The sequence below is a fragment of the Balaenoptera acutorostrata genome, chromosome 16 (genome assembly GCF_949987535.1).
Source record: "Balaenoptera acutorostrata chromosome 16, mBalAcu1.1, whole genome shotgun sequence".
Classification (NCBI taxonomy): domain Eukaryota; kingdom Metazoa; phylum Chordata; class Mammalia; order Artiodactyla; family Balaenopteridae; genus Balaenoptera; species Balaenoptera acutorostrata.
The window spans coordinates 80,987,711-81,006,663 of NC_080079.1; the positions used below are offsets into that span (position 1 = coordinate 80,987,711).

Genomic DNA, 18,953 nt, shown 5'->3' on the forward strand with positions numbered 1-18,953 from the left:
ACTCCTTCCTAAAGAACACCCAGCATACATTGAAATCAATGAACCAAATTTAAGTCCATGAATTATTTTCAGAGAAGAAGCAACTTACAGAATGCCATGTATAGACTGATTTTTAAAAAAATTTAAGATCAGATGTGTGCATCTTACATAGGTGAGTCTGTTTGTGTAGGGAAAACTGAAAGAACACCCTCTAATCTCCTAGGCAATGCTCTCCCTCTGAGTTGTGGGGGAAGGTTGTGGAAGTTGAAAACATGGGAGCAGAAAATTATACTTTTCATTTCACACACTTGTGAACTATCTGAAGGTTTCATAGCAGCCACGTATTACTTTCACAATAAAAAAAAAAGCTTTAAGTGATAATAGGTGAAGAAGAGACAGCCAGCTCCCCAGCTATAAGACTCTACAGTATTACTGAATACTCAAGTAACTTTAAAAATAAAGAAGGGGCTTCCCTGGTGGCGCAGTGGTTAAGAATCCGCCTGCCAGTGCAGGGGACATGGGTACAAGCCCTGGTCCAGGAAGATCCCACATGCCGCGGAGCAACTAAGCTCGTGCACCACAACTACTGAGCCTGCGCTCTAGAGCCCACGAGCCACAACTACTGAAGCCCTGGCGCCTAGATCCCGTGCTCCGCAACAAGAGAAGCCACCGCAATGTGAAGCCTGTGCACCACAACGAAGAGTAGCCCCCGCTCGCAGCAGCTAGAGAAAGCCCACGCGCAGCAACGAAGACCCAACACAGCCAAAAATAGATAAATTTATTTTTAAAAGACTTTTTAAATAAAGAAAATGATGTTCATCAGAAGTGAGATCAATCAGCTTTGGAAATGCAAGAAGAAGGAAGAGAAAATCTTGGTAGTGTTCGCTCATACATGCCCTGGAGCAGAGGAGAGGCCTTAGCCCAAGGTCTCGGTTCTCTGTGAAGTATCCCCACAGGCTCCCCAGCCTGAGGCTCTCAAACATTTTATTTTTTTAATTTTTTTAAAACTTTTTTTAAAAAATAAATTTATTTATTTATTTATTTATTTATTGGCGGCGTTGGGTCTCGGTTGCTGCGCGCGGGCTTTCTCTAGTTGTGGCGAGCGGGGGCCACTCCTCGTTGCAGTGCGCGGGCTTCTCATTGCAGTGGCTTCTCTTGTTGCGGAGCACGAGCTCTAGGCACGCGGGCTTCAGTAGTTGTGGCATGCAGGCTCAGTAGTTGTGGCTCGCGGGCTCTAGAGCGCAGGTTCAGTAGTTGTGGCACACGGGCTTTGTTGCTCCGCGGCATGTGGGATCTTCCCGGACCAGGCCTCGAACCCACGTCCCCTGCATTGGCAGATGGATTCTTAACCACTGCGCCACCAGGGAAGTCCCTCTCAAACACTTTAGATGGCACCTCCCCAGCTCTGATCCTGGCTCTCCACCCTCCTTTGGCAGGTAGCTGGCTTCCCCAGAGCAGTGCGTGGAGGGAGGGAATGAGGTGGCCGTGAAGCTCAGGACAAGACGCCTCGTCAGGGCTGTGCTGTTCTTCCCTGCCTCCTGATCGTAGAGATACATGGTGAGTACCATCTGTGATTGTGAGGATGGATTCTAGAGCCAGACTTTCTGCATTCACATCTTGGCCCACTGCTTACCAACTTGGGCAAGTTCCCTCAACCTCTCTGTGCCTTAGTTTTGACACCTGTAAAATGTTCCCCCTTGGGTTATTGGAACATCAGATGAGCCAATATGCCAACTGTTTAGGATAGTTGCTGGCATGTAATGAACACTCAAAAATGTTATTTGTATTATTATCATTCCTAGTGGTTACAGTGGACACACCCTTGTCTCAAAATGTGATGGGAATGCAGCTAGGGTTTCACTGTCACATGTGATACTGGCTGATAGTTACAGTGGTGTGCATTAGCCAGCAATGCTTGGAGCTGCAGAAATTCCAAACACAACAGCTTAAACGAATAAGGTTTCGTTTTACCTCAGTTTACAAGAGTCCTGCAAGTTGACAGCTGCTGGCTTGGGTTCAGCAGCTCAGCCATATCAGGGCCTGTCTCCGCAAGTGCTTTGCCTCTTTTTCATGCATTCTGCCTCAGTGTTACAGTATGGCTGCCTCAACTCCTGACATCACATCCACCTGCAAGGCAGGAAGTAGGGAAATGGAGAGAAAACTGGAAATACCAGCCACATATGGCTCTTTTATCAAGAAAACAAGCCTTCCCAGAATCCCCCAGCTGACTGCCAATCATATCTCTTTTACCAGAACTGTGATATTTGACCACACTTAGTTCAAGACAGGCTGGGAATATAGTTAGCTTTTCTGCCTCAATAGCACAGATCACAAGGGAGAGGAAGTTGGGAATGACCTTGCAGAGCCTGCCATTCTTTTCTTTATCCCATGAAAGAAAAATCTGTGTGACCATGTTTAGTGAATTGGAAGTGGGTGGTGAGGTTCACCAAACATTTTCTCCTGCTCTTGGGGTCCATCTAAATAGAGGCCCACCCACTGTGAAACAAGAGGCAAATGTCCAGCTATGGGGACCAGCTGAGAGCTCACATTTTCTTGGGGACTTAGAATTTTCTTGGGGGCTGAGAGCCTTGCAGAGCAGGAGCCAGGGCTTCCAAAGCCCCCAGTTCCAACTTCCAAACCCAGGCACCTCTCTGCCAGAAATGGCCATTGCTGCCAGCTCCAGGCCAGTGAAGGAGCCAGAAGCAGTCAGGTTTCTAGACCCAGCCCTTGGCAGCAAGGGCATCTCTACTCCTTTCCTCCTGGACTGGTAACCTGCTTTCCATCTTCTGGGCTATTGGGAGCGCTGGGCAGGCCAGCCAGGGAGGAGGCGGCTTCCATGTGTGACCGCCACAGCTTCCCTTCATGTCCGCTGGGCAGGCCAGGCTGATGGTATCTAGTTCCTGAGACCCTGCAGTGAACTCAGACCCCAGATACTGTTTCTTGATAACAGCTTCACCTTTTCCAACTCTTTTAACAAATATCAGCTCCTGGCTGAAACCCAAACTCCTGGCTGAAGACCAACTCCTGGCTGAGACCTCCTTGCTGCTTCCCAGAAAAATCCTGGTCTGAGATGGCCGGGGGAGGAGAAGCAGGCTGGGCGCCCAGGACTCCCTGCGTGCCCCGGGCAACTCAATGCCTTCTCTGGGCCCCAGTTCTGCAAAGCAAAGGGGGTGCATCAGGTGCTTCCTGGGGTTGCTCTCCTCTGCACACCTTCTGCAGGTTCCCCTGGCTCACACATCATGGCACCTGGGCTCTGCCCCAGTGCCAGGTGCTGGCTCTGTGGCCAGGCACGGACCACCTTCAGCAGGAGGGCCAAGGCCACAGTCCCAGGCCTCAGCGGAAAGGCAGTTCGATATTTCTGAGTTTGTGGGAAGTGCACTTTGAACACATTTGCTTCAATGGAGGAAGTAATCTCTCTCCCAAGAGGCCAGAAAAGAAGGAAAATTCCATTTGTCAAGACATCCAGCCCTCGGGTCCTGCTCTTACTACCTGCTTTCTTGGCCATGGTGAGGCACCAAATCCTCCTAGGCCCAGATGAAGAGGAAGGGAAACAGATGCTGTAGCAAACAAGCGGTTTTTCCTCAATTCAGTGGCAAGTTTATACTCTCATAGTGATTTTGGCCCCCAGGCAGAGCAATACTTTGACTCTCCAGGGCACTCTCCCCACCTGCTGGTGCCACCTTGGTCACTCTCCCAGGACTACACAGAGTCACTGCCCCCCAAGGGCTCCTGCTCACACAGCCTGTGAGGTGGTGTTCTCAGTCACTCCATTTGCCAGATGAAGAAACCGAGGCTTAGGAAGGCCAGCCCCACAGCGGGCACCTGGACCTGGGCCTGGTCTTGCAGCCCAGCACGCTCGGACCCCAGACTGCACCCTCAGCTCAGGCCCCCAGAGTCTCTGTCCTGTCCCCAGCACCTTAGAGCTCACTCAAATGTGTCTTGGGTTGGCTGTAAAGCTTAGGAGCCCTTTTTTTTCCCCCCAGTTTCTCACAAACCACATGAGACAAGGCTGTAGATGCAATATGAGATTAAAGGCTGAACCTCATCCAGGTCAGGAAATTCCGAGGGCAGTCACCCAGCTCGGCTCCAGCTCGCTCTGTCACCCCCAGGGTCACTTGTCCGCCACGGGAAGTCAGGGGCCGGGCGCGTGCTGCAGGGGCACCTGCGTCCTCCGGAACTTCCTGAGGACCAGACGCTCTGATTTCCCGACTGGCTCCCAGGGACGTTTCTCTCTCCCTCTCTCGGGCCTGGTTCCAGCCGCCTCCCTCCCTGCTGCGTCCTGGGTGTTTCCCTCTCCAGCTCGATCATTCCCATCAGGTCCGAATATACTGTTATTTGCCCATCTTTCAGACATCCCTCTGTTGGACTCAGACCGTCAGGTTGCTAGGTCAGCACTCAGCCTCACCTTGTGGTCACTCAGCGCTCCGGTCCCGCTGCCCAACCCTGTGCTTGGCCGCATTGCAGGCTCTCTGCCCTGGCTTCCCCACCCCTCGGTCCTCTCCTCCCCTCTCCCCACACTCACTCCTGTCCCGTGGCTACAAACACTCTACACGCTGCCTGGCCTAACCGCCTCCTCAGCCCTCCGCCTCAAGGTCGGACAGGCGTCTAGGGCCTGTGAACCCCGACCTCCAGGTCTCCCCAAACCTGCCCGCCACCACCTGCCTTTAGATGCAGGAACTCCTCCCTCACACCCCACGTCTAATCCTGCGGTCACCTTTCAAGTAAACCCAGGATCTGACACCTCTGGCCATCTCCCTGCTGCTGCCCCCCCCCCTTCCCTAACACTTATCACCTGCCTGGACCCTGTTAAAATGTGCATCTGCTCAAAGTCTTAAAGGCTCCCTTTCCCCAAGTTCAGAGTTGAGGGTCAAATGCTAGTGTGACATCCCTCCACCCTCCCTGCCCTGCCCCTGCCTCTCGCCCCTCTCGCTCTATTCCAGCCACCTTTGTCTCCTGAGCTCCCACCAACTCCTGTCCCGGAATCTAACTCTGCCCCTGGGATCCTGGGGCTCAGTCTCTCCCTTCTTCAAGTCTTCTCAAATAACTCCTCCTCTACCACTCTATTTTAAACTGCACCCCCTACCCTGGCACTCTCTACTCCTCTTTGTATGAGTTAGCTACTGCTGAGTGACAAATTAGCCCAAAATGTAAAGGCTAAGACAACATTTGTACATTTATCTCGCAGGTTCGATGGGTCAGGAATCTGGGTGTGGCTTAGCTGTTCCTCTGGGTCTCTCATAACTTCGGTCAAAGTGTTGGCTAGGCTGTGGTCCTCTCAGGGCTGGATCTGCGTCAGGCTGTCTCATGAGGCTGTGGGCAGAAATAAGCTCCTCTTGGGCTGCCCTCAGTCCCTTGCACATGGGCCCACCTGGTGCTGCTCGAAACATCAGAGTGAGCAAGGAGGAATGGGAGGGCATGCCAATAAGACAGACTCACGGTCATTTGTAACCTAGTCTTGGAAGTGCCAGCCCATCACTCTGCCTTTCCTATTCATTAAAAGCAAGTTCCATGTCCAGCCCACACTCAGAGGGAGGGGATTGCACAAGAGTGTGAGCACCTGGAGGTGTGACCACCTGAAGCCACTTCTGAAACTGGCGACCACACTGTTCCTGCTGGTTTTCTCATAGTATTTCTTCCCATCCGACTTACCATTCCGTTCACTGTCTGATTCCTCAAGTGAAAATGCAAGCTCTTTGAGGGCAGGGCTTTTCTATGTTGTGGCAGGCTGTATCCTCACCACCTACACCATCACAGCACATAGCCGGCACTAAATAGATGCTTGTTGGGTTGGTGCTGGTGAACTTCAAGAAGTTCTTTACAATGCAGGAAAACAGCCACCCTCAGTGACTGTCCTTTTATTTTCCTGTGTTAAAACGTGATCCAGTGACAGGCACTGAAGGTTGATTCCTGTAAGAGTGAAAGAGGCTGGGGTGTGAGACCCCAGTGCTGGAGCCATCCTGGTTACCATGCCCACAGTCAAGAAATCATAGACCTCACGCCCTCTCTGAGACTCAGCCTCACCCTTGTGAAATGACACTCGGTCCCTGAGCCTGATCTCAGAGTCTCAAGGGCTCTATAAGGGAGTGGTGCTAATTTCATTCTTTTAAATATGTGTTTTCAAATATTTTAAAAATCATAACTTGTTAAAAATACTCTTGGGGGACAGTTTAGCACTATCTCCCAAAGCTTTAAACGCACATACTCCTTGACCCAGCAAGTCCAGAGCCTGGAATTATGGATTTTTCACTATATTCACACGTGAATGTAAAGATAGGTATACAAAGATGTGCAATGCAACTTTGTTTATTATAACAAAAGAATAAAAACGCTCAATGTCCTCAAGTAGGGGGCCAGTTAATTAAACTTGGCCGCATCCATATAATGGAATAGCACACAGCTATTGGGAAGACCCAGGGAAGCCACATGTCCTGACGTGGGTGAATCATCCTCTCATTTATTTAATCAACAGCTATTTCTTTAGCCTCTACTATGTTCCAAGCATTGTTCTAGGCACCAGGGACACAGAAGAGCCAACTCCCTGTTCTTGGAAGCTTACATTAGAGTGTAAAACCACACACACACACACACACACACACGTGCAAATGAGCATGCAAACAAATACAGCAATGCAAATATAACAGGGTTCTAAGGAAAGCAAAGTGGAGCAGGGAGAGCATGGGAGTACTGCTTCATAGAGCGCAGCCACTGAGGAACATCTGAGCAGACATCTGGGCAAAGTAGGGAGAGGTCAAGGGCATGTGGGACTAGCACCTCCCAGATAGAGGAGACAGCCAGTGCAGAGGCCCGAGTACCAACAGGCATGCTGTATTTAAGGACAAGCACAGCAGGCTGGAGGAGGCCAAGTGGAGTGAGGAGGAGGGGGAGCGGGAGGGGGAGGAGGCTGAGGCCAGGGAGATGGGGTGAGCTGAGGTGGGGAAGCACCCACCCATCTGAGCAGGCTCTGGACCACTCATCTTGTAGGCTGCAGACTCAGGGGCAGGCAAACTGGTGCAGCTGCTGAGATATCGCCCCAGCTGGGGTGGGGCCTCAGCTGCCTCCTCCATGTGATGGGCCTTGTTTTTTTCCCAGCATCACTCTGGGGCTGTGAGGAGGACAGAAGGCGTTGAGGACAAAGGTGGGAGCCCCACAGGAGGCCACTGCAACGGCCTCGGGAGGACAGCAGCTTGGACCAAGGTGGCCATGACCAACACAGGTGGGTGAGATTCTGAATATGCTCTGGAGAACCAACAGAGCATGCTACTGGATCAGATTCAAGGTATAAAAGACAGAAGGGAGTCACTCGTTAACTCTTTGGTCTCTGTGCTGAGAAGCTGAGTGAATATGGCACCTTTTACTAAGACGGGAAAAACTGAAAGAGAAGCAAGATTTGGGGGTGGGAAAAGCGGAAATTAAGAGCTTGTTTTGGGGAGTTCCCTGGCGGTCCAGTGGTTAGGACTCCGCGTTTTCACTGACGAGGACCCGGGTTCAATCCCTGGTCGGGGAACTAAGATCCCGCAAGCTGTGCGGTGTGGCCAAAAAAAAAAAAAAAGTTTGTTTTTGATGCATTAAACCTGAGTTGCCTACTGGAGGCCATGGAGGGCGGGCAGCTCAGTAAGTGGACTTCAAGGGGGAGGAGGGGCTGAGGGAGCAGAGGCGGGTTGGAGGGGAGCGTTGGGGGCGGGGTGGGCTGGGTTCAAAGCCGGGCCTGGATGAGGTCGCTCATCCAGGAGCGAGTGTGGGGTAAGCTGACGGCCCAGGATGGGCATCCTTTGCGAACACATCCACGTTTAGCAGTGGAGCCGAGGAAGGCACACGGATGAGGAAGAGGAGGGGCTGTGTCTGGGAAGCCAAGTGAGGAGAGGTTCGGGGTGGGTGTGGGGCGGCCGGCAGGCAGATGGGCACGTCCAGGGCTGCCGGGCGCTGAGTGCACGTGGACAGCGGAGGGTCACCGCAGGCCCAGTGGGGTGGAGGCCTTCAGCCTTCAGGCTTAGACAAGGCTGGAGTCAGTGCTTCCGGTTGAGCCCTTTGACATATATTGCTGCGAGGTGGGTGTCACCTGTGCGCCAGGTGAGGAAGGAGGCCTCAGGTGGGCCGGTGAACACTGGCCCACACCAGGCAGTGGAAGAGCAGGGCGTGGGCCTGGGTCCTTGTGTGCAACAGCTGTCCCTGCACCCTGGCCAGCTCCCCCCTTGTGTTGGGGTCCAGGGGGGCCTGGCTCAGGGCGTTCTGTCACTCACAAAAGTGTCACAGGTATAGAGTGCAACCTTGGTGAGGCTGCAGCCCTGCCCCACCCAAATACCCTGGCTGGGAGGAGCCGACCACCCAGGGCCCCCCTGAGGCAGGTGGGAAGAGACAGCCCGGGCGGGGGCCACACGTCCCTCCCGTGTGCCCTTGATCAGAGCGTCTGCCCTGGCAGCATCACCTCATGCTGGCTGTGTCGTTAGTTACTGATGGAATCACAGCTTGCCAGACGAAGCAACAAGATTCATAAAACGTCCCAGGCCTGACAAATCCTCCCTTTGAGTGGGTCATTTGCTGAAGGAGATTCCACCGGTGACTCATTCCATAGATTGGAGAGTCCTGGCATCACAGACGGCCAAAGCTGAAGAGCCTTGAGAGAGGATTACGGCTGGTCTTTGTGCTGATGGGCCCACGGGGCCAAAGGGGAACACAGGTGTGGCCTGTGGAGTATTGACTCAGACTCACTTCAGCGGCAGTAGGGAGGCATTTTTTGCACTGTGTCCCTAACTCCTGATGGTGAATCCTATTGGGAACCTGCCCCCTTGACCCAGACTCCCTGGTGTGACCTCTGGGCCATGATGTGGCAGCCTACATTTTCCCCAAATGACCACAGCAATATTTCTGCCCTACACGCTGTTCCAGAATCTTGCCACCCACCCCACCGCCCCCATTCAGATTCTGTTTCCCCTCTCCTTGAAACTGCGCAGGGCTTCACGGCTGCCGTGATGAAGAGAACGTGGCAGAGGGATGCAAGGTGACTTCTGAGGCTAGGACGCAGAAGGTGATGTGACTTTGACCACCATGTTGTAAGGAAGCCCTGCTCCTACAGGGCTGTATGTCTGTGTCCTGGTGGACGGTTCCAGTGAAGGCAGAGGGTCTGGGCTGGCAGCCAGCACCAACCACAGTCACATGAGGGAGAACCTTGGGTGGTTGCAGCCCTGCCTGCAAGCCACCCTAAGCTAAGCGGAGTGGAGCAGAGACAAGCTACCCCAGCTGAGCACTACCCATGTTACAGACTCATAAGCAAAAGAAATAATGGTGTTGTTTTAAGACAGTTTGGGGATGGTTTGTTATTCAGCAACAGACTGAGCAATAGACGTGAGAACAGTGCCCTAGGTGATCCCTAGGTGATCCCTCGCCTTCCCTGAATTTCTCTGTCCCAGGGATGCAGCACTCGCTCTGTGGATGACCTACTGAGGACGTGTGTGGACCCAGGGCTCCTCGTCCTCGGAAGCTCTAATTGGTTTGGGTCTGTGAGAGCCACTCAAGGGGCTCTGCCATGCATGGGAGGGGAAGTGAATCATGCCTGGAAGCTTTGCCTGGGGGTTTCTATGGGAAATGTTTTCATGGTAGCAGAATGTTAAGTATTAGCCTTCAGAATGAGATATTTGATCATTTTCCCAAAGGTTGTGAGGTCTCTGAATCCCTCCTGTGATCTTACAGCAAGCTGAGCTCTGGCCTGCGGAGAAATTGCTTTTTTTTTAAGCCTCCACTGAAAACCACCAGTGGCAGGGCTGCTGTGAGAGCAAAAGCACACTGAGCAGGGTGGGTCAACGGGGCATCAGCTTGTGTCTCTTCACCTCAACTTCCCTCTGTGCATGTTTCTGTCCAAATTTCCACTGTTTATAAGGACACCAGTTATATTTGATTGAGGCCCACCGCAGTGACCTCATTTTAACTTGATTACATCTGTAAAGACCCTATCTCCAAATCAGTGTGACCTCAGGTCACATTCTGAGGTACAGAGAGTTAAGGACTCCAACATATGGATTTGGGGGAATGCAATTCAACTCTTAATACAATGAAAAGAATAATATTAGGGTTTATATTTGTCTCAGTAGGATTCAGGATGACTGCACGGTAGCCCAGACCAGCATCATGGGCGATTAGCGGGCAGAGGGGAGAGGGCACTGCCCTGGGGCCAGGAGGCCTGCTTTACTCTGTGGCCTTGGCCCATCTCTCTGGGGCCTCAGTTTCCCCATCTGTATGATGAGGCTTAGATTGAGTGATCCCTTTGGGCCTTTCCATCCCCGAGATTGCTCGAGGTCACTAGTCCCTGGCTTTGCACCACATAAGGCATGGAGGCCTGCCCCGGGTCCACCCACTGTGAGGGTGAGCAGAAGTGTGGCGATCACCCAGGGCACCCTGCCAGGCTGCTCAGGGTGGGGCACGCAAAGGAGACACCAGTAGGCCTCCCTGGGAAGGGCCAGGCTCTTGTGTCATCAAGAACAAGGGACCAAAATTTCCCTTCCCCCCAGAGTTTCCTCACTACTAGCTCTACAGTTTTCCTTGGGGGCTGTACGGTCAGAGTCCAGCAGCAGACGACGACACATCTGAAGAGCAATGACTAGGGTTTCACATAAGAGCAGAGGGCAGGGCAGGACGTGATGAGAGGCTGGCACAGTGGGGAGCTGGTGCCCCACCCCGCACAGCTGCCGGAACTCCAGAGTAGACAGTGTGGCTGCGGGACAGTCGGGGCTTGGCAGGGAGGGGCTGTGGGGTCCACACTTTGTCCTCCTTGCATCAGCCTCCTCTGGGGTCTCCACATCGAGGGCCATGACAGGGTATTCCTCTGCCCCGCCCCCCAGGAGCAGGTCCAAGCAGGATGGAGAGCAGGGAGCCAGCTGGGGGCAACCTGGCTGGCCCTGACACTGGCTTGCCCACCCCCAACCCGGGTGTGGCTGGTGCATCGTGGCGCAAAGCTGAGCAAGCACGGCCCTCACCATGGAGGAGCAAGGATAAGTTGCCGCTCACCTGGCACAGCAGGAAGGCCAGCCCTGCAGCTGTGGCGAGGCCCATCTGCTTCTGGGCATGAGCCCCAGCTTGAAGCTCCCTGCAGAGAAGCACCCCGGGGCCTGACCGGCAAGGGCTTAGACTTAAAGCTCCTCGATTGAAACAGCAGATCCTAAGTTTGGGATGGTGAGGATAAACAGTCGCTTAGGCAAGTTCCACCCTAAACCAAGAGTTTGGAGCGGTAATTCTTGCAGAGCAAAGATGGGTGAGTGATTGGTTACCGTCAGGAGGTTCACCTAAGCCCAGCTCCCAGTGGGGGTCCCACTGCTCTGGTCTCCGGCAGCACCTGGCCCAGCCTGCCCTGCCCTCTTCTCCCCCGGCCGCCTCCTGTACACCCAGAGGAGTCGGGCGCTGGGGTGAGGCCTCGTGAGATGATGCCATGACCCAGACTTCCAGAAACCCATCAGCCGCAGGCCTGGGGCTCACCAGGGAGGTAGAGGAAGGGGGAGAAAGAGTGGATGGCTCAGATGGGCCCCTGCTCCCAGCAGCCTCCAGGGCAGCGCTAGCCGCCCCCCCCGCCGGCTCCCTTCCCCAGCCCCATGGGTAGGCACGGCTGGGTGGCCCCATTTTTCATCCCTATCGATTATGCCGGCAGAGGCCTGTAGCACAGAATGTAAATCATCGTCCCTGGGGTATTTAACCCAGGGAGGGTTAGTTGGAGGTGGCATCCCTTATAAGTCCCGCATCTGATGTTTTTATATTAATTCCTATAGTGGCCAGATTAATTTTTATTCCACTGACTGTTATCTCTTCTTCATTGACTAGGAGACATTTCTGAGCAGTGCATATCTCATGGAGTATCAGTCATTTAGTGGGGTGCTTCCTCTGGCTGCAAGGTTTTCATTAATGAAAAAGGAATGAAAATTCCTTTGCTCCAAAGACTCAGTCTTTGGAAATAGCAATGCACAGGCCAGCCAGAGTCACTGCCACCGCCACCACGGCCACCTATTTGTGCTGTCTGGAGGGGTCTATGAGACCCTAAGGGTGCAGGGTCCCCTGGCCTCCCCTCTTCCCTCAGTTTCCCCAGTCCCCCCCTTGGCCATACACAGGTACTGAGTCAGGCTTTACCAAGTGACCATGCCTTGGCAGAGACCAAGTCCCCCAGAGCTGTGCACATGGTCATCAGGAAGATGGCAATAGCCGTCTTGCTCTGAGGGACCCAGTTGAAGAAATAGGTCCCCTGCAGGGGAGCAAAGCAGGCGTGTTCTGGGTGATGGCGATGGCGATAGCCCTCTTGCTCTGCAGACGGGGGAAATGCGTTTGCTGTAGCCTCCCTGAAGCTCATTACCGTGCAAGGGTTGGGTCACAGGTCGCAGTAGGATCCAGCCTAGTCACAGAAATGACCCCCCCCCCTTTACCTGCACAGTGAGGGTGCTGGGTCCCCCAGTGGACTCCAACGGGCCTGAGTCTCACATGAGGGACCCAGCTAAAAAAATGGGTGCTAGGGGGAGACAGCCGTATGCAAACACAGGTGAGTCCCTACAGGGGAGCGAAGAAGGGGTGTTCTGGGTGGGCTCCCAGCGACGCCAGGACCACGGGTGTAAGCCAGGGACGGAAGGAGGCTGGGAATAGGGAGGAGACGCAGAGGAGGAGAGGCTCACTGGGGACAGGGCGTGCTGGGGGGAGGGTGAAGCGGGTACCTGCCACCTTGAGACCCTTACCCGCGTCTCTCCCATCCCATCATGCTCTGGGGCAGCGGATCCCACAGTGTGGCCCGGGACCAGCAGCATCAGGAACCCCTGGGAACTGGTCCCGAGGGCAGCCTTGGAACCTGCGGGGCGGGCTCCCGTTGTGTTTGACCAGCCCTGCACTAGCGTTTGAGAACCGGGAGCAGTGTGGAGTGCGGGAAGGAAGCCCAGAGAAAGAACCCCTGGGCTGGCACCTCACCTGTGAAATGGGATGCTGCTACCACCCGGGCAGGTGCTGTGACCCTGAACGAGTTAGAAGCTCCAGTCCAGGGCTGCCCGCAGGTGGGATGTCCATAGCCATGCGCTGTTCTCACTTGCGCCCACCCAGGACCTGCCTCCTTTTCTAGGAGAGATGATTCGGGCCCCACAGCTTTGCCATCCAGGGCGACCTCACTCAGCCTTTCTTCTAGGGGTCAGACATGAATAATTAAGCCCCAAACCTTTAGGATTTTGAGAATGCTGATAAATTACAGATGCAAATGGGTAACCAATCAACCTCCCCATCCCCTGCCCCAGCCAGGGTATCCACCTGGGAAATAAAACAGACGTCATTCCCTCCTGCCCCCCCACACAGGCAAGGTCATGAGAGACCCCAACAATGATATGTAGCTTATGGGCTGCTTTCAGTTTGTGGGCAGTTGCTTCCAAGACAACCGTGAAAAAAACAAAAAGAGGTTGTTGTGAATGGGGTTAAGAAATTGGCCGTATCCAAGCGTCTGGATCCTGTAAGGAAATAATTATGAGGCAGGAGCGAAGCTTTAGAAGATTATAGGTGCTTCATCCAAACTCTTCTCATCCATCCCTTAGGCGGACTCCTGATGAGGGTCTTGGCAAGTCCCAGGGGCAGAGGAGGTGACTTAGTGGCCTGGGGTGGGGGGCTGGGTGGGGATAGGGAGGGCCGGCACCCAGGTCCCTGCTCAATCCCAGCCTCTCTGCATCCATCTCCTTGTTCGTTCATTCCTGACACAGCCTGGGATAAAATGACCAGGACCAGGAGAGGGGTCTGGGGTGAGGAGAGGGTCTGAGACAGGCCCCTGAGGGTCAGGGCTAGGGGGCGGGAGATGGAGGAGCAGGGTGGGAGGGCAAAATTATCCACAGAAATGGAGAAACTGAGGTCAGGTTTCTCAGTTACAGCAGCTGGAGCCGTTGAAAATGTGGTTCCAGGTGTCCTCAGAAGGTCTCCCTGAGGTGTCACCTAAGGGGAACGAGGGGACCTCCTTGCAATCAATGTGGAGTCTCGGTGTACTGGTTGATGAGAACATTCCTCCTGCCCCCGGGAGACGTCCTGTCTGGAGAACAGCACAGACACAACTGTCCCTTCTCTCCCATCCCCCACTACCCCAGTGAGCATCTCACAGCTGTGCTAGGAAGTGGCCTGCCTGTGCCCCTGAAGCCCGCGCCACCACTAAGTTCACTTGGGCTTCCTCTCAGTTCCATCTGTGTGTTTTCTGCGAGCCAGGTTCTGGGTCTCAGTGGGCCCCTCCTCTTCCCACCTGGGTGCCGTGTGCCCCCGACCCACCCACACCCACTGTGCTGGGAGGACAAGCCCAAGGTCAGTCCAGCTCGGCCAGGGGTCCTCCCCATGTGGCCCAGAGCCACAGTACATACGACCTGGGGTGAGTTCTTCCACGCTGGCCTCATTCAAGGATGGGAGAGATGGCATCCACCCCCTCACAACGCAGCCCCTGTCTTGGGGGGCAGGCAGAGGGCTGAGCAGCACACACGGGGTACTAGAAGCAGCCCCACATGTGGCCACTTGGTGCTCAGGCAAGAGCTGGGCAGAGGGCGGCTGCAGGACCCGGGGCTCCCTGGAGGTCCTGGGACAGAGCCCAGGATGGGCAGGTGGGGGCCTGTCTCTCTAAGTCGGAAGGGAGAAGCTTCCAGACATGATTGCATCTGACCTTCTCCTGTGTCTCCTCTCTGGCATAGGGCCTGTGGTGAGCTCAGCTCCTTCGTACTCCTGGGCTTCAGCGTGAGGGATCTTTGTAAAGTTTCCAATCCACAGAAAATTGCCAACCTCCGGAGGCCTCAGGGGGACCCCCGTCCTCCACACAGAGCCCTTCTCATCCCTGAGGACCAGCCATCAGCCTCCTCTGGGTGGGGGGATTGGGGAGGAGAGGAGGAGTTGCTCTGAGGCAGGAGGATGCTTCTAAGCTTCTAAATCAGCTTCCCGAGAGACCCCCCATCCTCCACCCCCCTGGCCTGGAGCACTGAGGTCTTCAGAACCTCCCAGAACATTCCTCAGTTGAGCTATCCCAGCCCAGAGCCAACCCCCAGGGAACCGGGAGTAAGAGAAGCTTCCCTTGCTGAGGATCTCTGTACCCTTATGTTTAAAGGGCCGGAGGGAAAAGAAGGATTCTGAGCTTTTAAGAGAAAGTCCCTCAACAAAACACTTCCCGATGCTCGTCTGACACTAAAAACCTATTAAAGTCATAAACTTCTCCTGCAGAACACGTCTCAAAAATGTATTTATCTGAAGGGCATCTGTGTTTGGTCTCAAACTCAAACACTCCAAATGTCAGGCCCCAAATGATTTATTTAGGGTGCCTTGTTCCCTCCTTGTGAGTTGTCTTCCGGCTCCAGCCCCTGCTCCTGTCGCCCCTTCTGCTGATGTTTATAGACTAGACGGGCTCCCACTCACACTGAGAGGGCAGCCCAGAGGAAGAAGGGGCGCAAAGGGGTGTGAGTGTGCACACGGGTGGCAAGCACTGATGCTGTCACCGCAGACGGCCATGCCCTTCCCTCCTGCCTCCTGAGCATACCTTGTGCCTTTGTCCAGGTTGTCCTCTTGGCCACGAGGGTCATTTCTCACGGCAGGTCACCCGACCGGCACTCTGAGTCCTCAGCAGGTCCCCACGCAGAGGGCTAGAGATAAATACAGCACAGTTAAACCAGGAAGCGGGACTTCCCTGACGGTCCAGTGGTTAAGACTCTGCGCTTCCAATGCAGGGGGCATGGGTTCCATCCCTGGTTGGGGAACTAAGATCCCGCATGCCTGGCGGCCAAAAAAACAAAAACAAAAACCAGGACACACACTGGGCCCCCTTCAGATTGTCTAGATGGAGCATCTGAGCACAGACTGGGGAGAGGGGTACTTTGGAGCCGAGACTTCTGAGTGTTGAATAGGAGTTGAACAACAGAAGGGGCCAGGAGGAGGCAGGAAGAGCTTCCCAGGCAGAAGGAACAGCCGGTGGAGGTCAGTGGCCAGAGAACACGTGGGGAGTCTGGGACCACGGGGGGGCGCTTGGGAGCAGAGGGACAAGGGCCCTGGAGAGGGGCCGGATGCTGAGCTCCCAGCACTAGCGAGCAGGCCCTTGGGTCTCAGGCTGCTGCACAGAGTCCCCTGACAGCCCTTCATCACCGCATCTTAATATGCACGAGCTCATCAGCCCCTTTCCAAAGAGGCCCCTGAGAGCAGGGCCCTGCAGCGCTCACTCTGCCTACAGGAAGCAGGGATTTCAGGAGGCATGGCCACAGAAGATTCCCCAGGGCGAGTGAGAGAGCGTGCCCAGGGTGAACCTCAGCAATGCCACTGTCGTTCTGGGCAGAGGGGTGACTATGGCATCTTCACACCACCAGGAAACAGAGTGGCAGCTGCTGGATCAGAGAGCCCACTGGGGCTGGCGAATCGGCAGGCTCTGATTTCTCCGCTCTCCCTCCAGTGGGGCAGGTTTGGGCTAGGAGCCTGCCCAGCCCCCAGAAGCCTCCGAGAGAGGCTGGGAAGGTGTTTCTTAGAGCATCAACGCCCAGCAAGTACACTAGCCACATGTGACTATTTAATTTTACATTATTATAAATTCAGTTCCTCAGTCACACCAGCCACATTTCAAGTGCTCCACAGCCACACTTGGCCAGTGGCCATCGCGTTGGAGAGCACAGAGCAGGAAGTTACCACCACTGCAGAACGTTCCACTGGACAGCGCTAGGGGATGAAGGCCTGGCTGGCCAGCTTCTCAGCAAGCAGGGAGGGGCCCCATCCAGGCTGGGTAGGGGTCTTCAGCAGGGCTGGGAGCCCCCAGTGCGCCTAAGCTCAGGTAGCAACCCTAGGGAGGTGCTGGAGAGGAAGCAAGGAGGGCACCCTAGATCTACCTGAGAACAGCGCTCCCTCCCACCTGGGGCTGCTGCAACAGCTGAGCGAGGTCTTCGGGGCACTTCCGGGGTGGGGGTGGGGAGAAGGGGGCAAGTAAGTGCCCTGCTTCTCCTGGGCCTGTCTGCAAGCACAGGGGGCTGGGGGAGCCACCCAGGCTGTGCCCTCACACGCTGGGCCCCCCCCAAGGGCACGTGGCTGGCCCCCCTCTCCCCATCCCCTCCAGCTCACAGCACACCACCTCATCGCCCGCAGGCCTGAGATCGATGTGGAAGTTGCACACTGTGCCTGGAGCTGCAGCCACACCATCCTGGGCAAGGAGGCTTTGGAAGACACCATAGGGCGTTAAGTCAACGGACTTCCTATTTGTCAGCACACCAAGAGCACAGCAGGTTTTTTCGGCTCCAAAAGACTGCCCAGGCCAGAGTATTCACTCTGCAGATCCTGCAGGCTGTAACCCTCTCAGAGACCAGAGCTGCATCTTCCAGAGGGGTGAGGTGAGGCTGCTGAGAAGATGCTATCGTGGGGAGACAAAGGATGGTCCCTCGTCCCTGCTGGGGCAACGCAGGGAACTCCAGAGCACGTCCTGTCACCTCCCTGCGGGCAGCACTGTCCCCACAGCTCTGTCTTTGCCCAAAGTCAGCTCTCCAGGACATCCAGCCCTGATAAACACCCCGCCCTGTGTCTCACCCCATCTGGGGTCACTTCCGACTGTGCTGCATGTGTGCCTTACGTGTTGGTGATTGTCCTTAAGAAACACTCAGAAGGGAGGGTCTTTGTTTAGTTCACTGTACTTTGGAAAGGGTGCCTGGAATACAGTAAGTGCCCAGAAAATGTTTGTTAAATAAATGAACTTTTCAAGAAGAAGGGCAAATGGGAAATGTGCAGATCGGATGAAATACAGACCCAAATATGGATTTTTAAGCAAAAACAAGCCTCAGCTTTACGCTGGTTGATCACTTTAGGTTCCATGACTGGGGAGGGGTATCCAGAGCTCCTCCCTGTGGACCCTGGTTGAACACCCCTCCCACAAAGCAGGCTTCCCTGCAGGGCTTCTGGCTCAGGCCTCCCCAGCTTTGTGATTCTGCCCTCCCACAGCACATGCTCTCTGTCACCAGTTTTGTTTTGTTTTTTTTTCACTGTGGCCCATAGACCAAATCGAGAAGCATCATCCATCTTACCTGAAGGTTTTGCCATTTCAGTCTTGAAACTGGAGAAGTCGTAAATAGGTTTTGCGATGGTAAAGGGAAGCTTAATTTTTCATTCACCTCTAGCTAGTAACTGACGGGGAGGTCCTCCTTCGCTCCCAGAAGCAAAAGGGAAAAGAAAGGGCTTTCCAGGGACAGGATAATTTGTCAGAAAGTTATGAGAGAGCACAAGCAGGGCTGTGTAGGAAGTGTGCATTGAATGATATGACACACTGGCTTCTAATTGCTGCTGCCTTTCTGATCAATAATACATGTTTTCAAAAAGCCTTCTGTTTGCATTTACACAATGTACTGTAACTACTGCAAAGGATCCATTAAGACCTATTTGAAAAAGTGCATTCGTAAAAACTTGTCTAAATCTGCATTACAAGGCAGATTATGAAACTGCCTTGGGAGATGTTTTTTCTAAAAAGCATTCAGGCCATATCTGCCGGACTCGCCAGTTCAAGCTCCCTGTTATTACCACGCTCACTCGTGAGCCAGGATGGGCCTTCTCCTTGGTGTCCTTGAGGCAAGAGGTGGGCACTGCCAGGCCTGAGGCCCCATCAGGTTCCAGCGGCCTCGGGCCAGTGGTACCCTCGGGCTAGGGACTCGGTGTGAGCCAAGCCCCCAAAGCCTCAGTGAGGCGTCAGCATGAATCAACCCACTGGTCCCGAATGTGTAAGTATACACCCAGATAAGTGCTGCTGTGGCAGAGAGGACTCTGGGGCTCCAGCGTTCTCCCTTCTTTCACTGAGAAAGCTGCGGGTCCTATGGGGAGGGCCAGAGACAGGTGTTGGCTCCTGCAGGCCTGTCTCACTGGCTGCCATCCCCATACAGGTGTGATTCGTTACCTATACAAGTGGGGAGCCAGAGCTGAGGGCAACAGACAGCTTGATTTAGGGACCAGCTGCTTTCCGTGTTACCTTAGCAATGTCCACTGACCGCTTTGGCCTCGGCCTCAGCGTCTGCAGCTGA

The 18,953-nt window shown here is 54.4% G+C and overlaps 1 long non-coding RNA gene across 1 annotated transcript; it reads left to right on the forward strand.

Annotated features, from left to right (window-relative positions):
- The first annotated feature begins 1,433 nt into the window (after positions 1–1,433).
- LOC103006442 (uncharacterized) lies at positions 1,434–17,470 on the forward strand. Its single transcript, XR_450047.1, has 3 exons — positions 1,434–1,536; positions 7,069–7,192; positions 17,044–17,470. It is a non-coding gene; the product is annotated as an uncharacterized LOC103006442 (long non-coding RNA).
- The last annotated feature ends 1,483 nt before the right edge of the window (positions 17,471–18,953 follow it).